Source organism: Echinops telfairi, unplaced genomic scaffold (assembly GCF_000313985.2).
Source record: "Echinops telfairi isolate 266 unplaced genomic scaffold, ASM31398v2 ScPeMD7_70;HRSCAF=299, whole genome shotgun sequence".
Classification (NCBI taxonomy): domain Eukaryota; kingdom Metazoa; phylum Chordata; class Mammalia; order Afrosoricida; family Tenrecidae; genus Echinops; species Echinops telfairi.
The window spans coordinates 18534206-18540540 of record NW_022103968.1 but is presented as its reverse complement, the minus strand read 5'-3'; positions in this window follow the sequence as shown (position 1 = coordinate 18540540).

Here is a 6335-nt window from a genome sequence, read left to right as displayed (position 1 = left end):
CAATGTTAGGTAGCCACCTCCATATTAGTGCACGGGTGTGGGGAACCCAAAAGGCAGAACACGCTCAGCATCTCTTAAACTAAAAGGACTCGAGGGAAAAAAGCCTCGAGTTACAATATTGAAAGATTCTCTGGGCAAAAGATTGATGAAGGAAGCATCCAAAGAAGAGGGAAGGAATACACAGAGTCACTGCAGCAGAAAGAACTAGTTGACACTCCACCAATTCAGGAAGTAGCGTATAAGCAAGAACCAATGGTGCTGAAGGAAGAAGTCCAAATTACACTGAATGTATTAACTAACAATAAGGCTTCGGGAATTAATGGAAGCACTCACCTGACTATGCAAAGAAATTTGGGAGACAGCTACTTGCCAACTGACTGGAAGAAATCCATATTTGTACCTATTCTAGAGAAAGGTGACCCAACAGAACGTTCAGGTTATAAAACAATATCTTTGATATCACACACCAGTAAAATTTTGCTGAAGATCATCCAACAACATTTGCAGCAGTATCCTGACAAGGAACTGCATGAAGTTCAGGCTGGGATTCAGAAGACATGGAACAAGGCATATCATTGCTGGTATCAGATGGATCTTGACTGAAAGCAGAGAATACGATAAAGATGCATATTTGTGTTTTACTGACTATTCAAAGGCATTCAACTGCGTGGATATCAAACTGTGGATAGCCTTGAAAAGAATGGGAATTCCTGAATGCTTCATTGTACTTGTGAGGAACTTGTACATGGATCAAGAGGCAATTGTGTGAACAAGGGACTACTGCATGATTTAAAATAAGGAAAGGTGTGAGCCAGGGTTGGATCCTCTCATCCTTCTTATTCAATCTGTATGTTGAGCAAGTGATCAGATGCATTGGATTATGTGCAGAAGAATGTGGCATCTGGATTGGAGGAAGGCTGGTTAATGCCAGAATTTTGCTTGCTGAAAGTGAGGAGTTGAAGCATTTGCTGATGAAGATCAAGAATTGCAGCCTGAGCATGATGATGGGACAAGAGGAAAGTCAAAGGAAATAGAGGAAAGAGCTAGGAGGCAAAGGGCATTGATAGAGGTCTAAATAAAGGCATGTACATATGTAAATATATTTATATATGAGGATGAGGAAATAGATGTATGTGCATATATTTATAGGTTTAGTATTAAGGTAGCAGATGGACACTGGGCTTCCACTCAAGCACTCCCTCAATGCAAGAATACTTTCTTCTATTAAACTGACATTCCATGATGTTCACCTTCCCAACACAGTCGCTGAAGACAAAGCGGGTGAATAAGCAAATGTGATGAAGAAAGCTGTTGGTGTCCAGCTATCAAAAGATATAGCATCTGGGGTCTTAAAGACTCGAAGGTAAACAAGCATCCATCTAGCTCAGAAGCAACAAAGTCCACATGGAAGAAGCACACCAGCCTATGTGATCACGAGGTGCTGAAGGGATCAGTTATCAGGCATCATCAGAACAAAAAATTATATCATTGTGAATGAGGGGTAGTGCGGAGTGGGGACCCAAAGGCCATCTGGCAACTGGACAACTGGACAGCTGGAGGCAAATGGATATCTGCTTACAGAAGGATGGGGGGAGGAGACAAGCCAGTCAGGGTGCAGTGTAGCAATGATGAAACATACAACTTTTCTCTAGTTCCTAAATGCTTCCATTCCCGCCCCCCCCCTCCACTATCATGATCCCAATTCTACCTTACAAATCTGGCTAGACCAGAGGATGTACACTGGTACAGATAGAGAGGAACTGGAAACACAGGGAATCCAGGGCGGATGATCCCTTCAGGACCAGTGGTGAGAGTGGCAATACCAGGAGGGTGGAGGGAGGGTGGGGTAGAAAGGGGGAACCAATTACAGGGATCTACATATAACCTCCTTCCTGGGGGATGGACAACAGAAAAGTGGGTGAAGGGAGATGTCGTACAGTGTAAGAAATGACAAAAGAATAATTTATAAATTATCAAGGGTTCATGAGGGAGGGGGGAAAATGAGCTGATGCCGGGGGCTTAAGTGGAGAGCAAATGTTTTGAGAATGATGAGGGCAGCGAATGTACAAATGTGCTTTACACGGTTGTTGTATGTATAGATTGTGATAGAGTTGTATGAGCCCCCAATAAAATGATTTTAAAATATATATATACCCCCCCCCCACACACACACACAAAAAGGATCGAAGCCTTCAGTATAGATTACAACTCAAAGACAACCAAAATCCTCACTACTGGACCAACAGGTAGCATCAGGATAAATGGAGAAAAGATTGAAGTTGTCAAATATTTTGTTTTGCTTGGATCCACAATCCAGGTTTATGGAAGCAGCAGTCAAGAGATCAAAGGATGCATTAAAAAACCCTCACTGTCCTCAAGTCAAGGTCAGCTCACACAGACTCTATAGGACAGGGTAGATTTGCCTTTGTGCGTTTCTGAGACTTCAATTGTTGATGACAGTAGAAAGCTCTTTCTCCTGCGGGGCACTTCGTGGTTTTAAACTGCTGACTCTGTGGATCCCAGTCAAACACATAACCACTACACCACCAGGGCTCCTTGGCTAAATATGCTACACAAGACCTCTTCCAATTGTTGAAAAACAAGGAGGCTACCCTGAGGACTGAGGTGCAATGGCATTTTCAATAGCCTCATAAGCATATGAAAGTTGGACATTGAATAAGAAAGATCAAAGAAGAACTGGTGCATTTGAATAATGGTGCTGGTGAAGAATATTGAGGATACCATGGAGGAACCCTGGTGGCATAGTGGTTACATGTTGGGTTGTAATCCACGTGGTCAGCAGTTCAAAACCACCAGCAGCTCCAAGGGAGAAAGACTGGGTTTTCTACTCCCTTAAGCAGTTACAGTCTTGGAAACCCACAGTGGTCACTATGAATCCCACAATACTTTGACTTGGTGGCAGCGAGAGTTTTCACGGGCTGCCAAAAGAACAAAGAAATCTGCTTGGAAGAAGTATAGCTAGAATGCTCTTAGAGGCATGGTGAGACTTCGTCTCAAGTACTTGGGATAAATTACTAGGAGAGACCAGTGCTTGGAGAAGAACATGCTTAGTAGAGAGGGGCAGCGAAAGAGAGGCAGGTCCTGGATGAGACAGATTGACATTATAAACAATGGGCTCAAACACAATAATTGGGAGGCTGGTGCAGGACCAGCCAGTGTTTCCTTCTGTGGTACACAGGGTTGCTATGAGTTGGAACTGGCTTGACAACACCCAACAACAACAACAACAACAACAACAACAACAACTGTACATAAACGGTTCAGCATTTTGCCTAAGATGCCATCAGTACTCACGAATGGCATTCTCTCTTACTAATCGTCATCATAATCCTGGAACCCCATTTTTGTGCCCAGAAGTTACTCCTTCTCACACCATCAAAAGCAACTTCCAAGTTGTCCTCTCCATCCTGCCTCAGCTCCTAGGAGGGCTGTGACACCCCTGGGTGCCCTGCTGGCCCACTAAGGCAACGACTCTCGAGGGCCCATCCTTTAGGTTGGCTTAACAGCAGTGCTCAGGGAATTCAAACACTGCCTGCTCCACCAGGGCTGGTCTCATCATTCCTGCTTCCCTCCTCCCCTAATGAGTCCTAAGCAGGACCCCACTGTAGACTTAATGAACCACGGTTCCCCCTCGGGAGCAGGGCTGAGTGTACCTTACCTTTCCATGCAGTGCCGATAGGCTGCTTAAGGACTCATCCCGGCGGATGTCTGCCTGCTCAGTGTGGTTTCCCTCAGCGCGCACAGCACTGAATCTCCCAGCAGGAGCAGCAGTGTTCATGGTGTTTTTCAAAGCTCAGCGATACCGACTCTGGATGTCACCCTGGGGATCAGGTGCATATGGCAGGAGGAAGACCTCTGCAGAGAAGGTGGGGGGGGGCTCTATACAGCCCAGCATATAATGCAGACGAGGAGTCCTGCGGAGTGGGGGGTGTTGCCAATGGTTACGTGCTTAACTAATTGCAGTAAGATTGAACCCAACCAGAGGCCCCTCGGAAGAAGGGCCTGGCCACCTGGTTCCAAATGATCTACTGTCCTCATGCGTGGTCACTGTAAGTCAGAATCAGCTTGATGGCAACTGAGCACAGTATCACGGTGCATGCTGCTGTATGGAACAAAGGAAGTTATTCTGCTATAAGTACTCATTGTGTATTGGCCTCAGGGGCCCCCTCTCCAGGAAAGGCCTGTGGACATTGAAGGATCAAAGGCTGCAAACCCAGGAACCAAGAACCCAGCTGGTTATTAGGGAAGCATTTAGAGAAAGTGCCACACATGGGTAAGCAGCAGAGATGGCATCATGGCCTTTGTTTTACATGCACACCCCCCCCCTAAATTTACTCCTGAAATTAGCCAGAGAGGAAGGCAGCTGGGGTGGAGATGAGCAATGATGGAGATGTGCCTCCTAAGGTGCACATTCTGTTCACAGGACGGTGGATCCCCGGATCGCTAGCCTTTGCAGTTTTGTGTCCTTTCGCATTCCCACTTGCTTGGTTGTTCGATGATGAGAAAGTCACATTTCCAGTTGAGATCAATGGCAATGTCCCTGCCCCCTGCCAAGGGTCTGCAGCCAGAGACTGGAATAGAAGATGGCAGATGATGAACTCAACAGAGAGGACTTCCGGACAGGACAGCTCTCAAGACTGAGACTGGAAGGGGCAATGATTACTATCCTGAGGCAAAGGGGGAGATTGAGGTACTGAAGCCAAAGAAGGATCTCTGAAGACCTTTGGAAAGAAGATCTTAAGATGATCTTTTTTTTTTTTCCAGAGCAGCTGTATCACCAGTGTGTATCCTCAGATGGGCATCTTGAAGGTGACACTTGAGGACCTTAATTTAGTCCCCAACCTTAAATCACTCAGCCAGACCTGAGCCCACACCTGGCAGAGCAGAGAGGAGGTCTGTTCAGTCCTAGGAACTTTCAGGCCACGTGATCATATAAAGCAGGTGTTTGGGTTTGTTAGTTACTTAAATAAGACAAGTCCTTCTGTAGGTCTAATCTCTCTGCTTTGAACATGCACTATCTATTCTCTTGGGTCTTCCTCTTGGATCGCCTGCCTGCTTATCTGAAAACTGCGGCCATATCCTCGTGTGAGCTCACTACTGCTCCAATGGGTCCCCGGACATCTACGTACTCACAAAAACCCACTCTCACCCCAGACTCTGTCCATCAGAAAACCCAAAACCAAACTGTCATTGAGTCAATTCTGATCCATAGCGACCCCATAGGGGTAGATCTGGCCCTGTGAGTTTCCAAAATGTAAATCCTTACCGCAGTTTCTTGGAAAGCCTACTCGAACTGCTGACCTTATAGTTAACAGACCAGCGCATAACCATTACACCACCAAGCCTGCTGCTATAGAGTGCATGGAAAACACTCTTCCTTATCTAGCTAGCATGCTGCGCATGCTCAAGTGTGTGTGTGTGTGTGGTGGTGGTGGGGGTGTCTGAGGGTGGACCTCCTACCACTTTTGTGCATCAACAAAGCGGCTAGTATGCCACGGCTGGAGAGGAGAGGCAGCATCCCGTCACTCGAGTCTGGGAGAAAAAGTGGGGTGTGTCGTCAGGGTGGTAAGCCAGTCCTGCTCTGTGGATTTACACCGACCTCTTCCTGATGTGACTTTATCAGACGAAGTCCCCACGGAGGGAACAGACACACAGGGTATATCAGGAAGATGTTTGCAACACCACAGTGGGCATTTGAAAACCTGGATTTTCCTTTCCCAAGCTGGGTCCCTAACTTGCCCCGAGATGGAGAAGACAGTGGAGGCTGAGAACCGCACAGGCGGCCCCAGGCGCGTGGCGCAGGCGGGTCGCTCCCAGCCGTGGCGGCGCTCGGCCAGCAGGTGTCAGTGCGCCCTCGCTCTGCGCGACGCACGGCTCCGCCTGCAGGACCCTTTCCCACGGCGAGCAGAGGACGTGGCCAGACCCCCGGCTACGCGGGACCAGCAGGTAGCCCTGCGCTCGGCGGACACATTGCCACTTTTCTCCCAAGAGGAGCTCCGAAGTCTGGTGGGGCATGGTCCGCGTGGGTGCTGCCCCTTCCGCCCCAGGGGCTCCATCCGAATCCGCGCCTCGAAGGGCCCCACGCACCCCCACCGCCAGGAGCGCGGGTGGTCGAGGGCGGCCTCCCGAGACACGTTCGGGGGAGCGGGGGGGTGATTCCCGCCTCCCCAAGACCTTGCTCCCCAGGGCGACTCCAGGCTTCAGCCGCTGTCTGACGGGCTGGCCTGGGGCTTCTCGGTCAATTCCCAGCAGGGGCGCTCCCACTGCCGGGGCGCGCTCGCCAAAGCCTCTCCAGGTGTCGGCCGCCCGGCGCG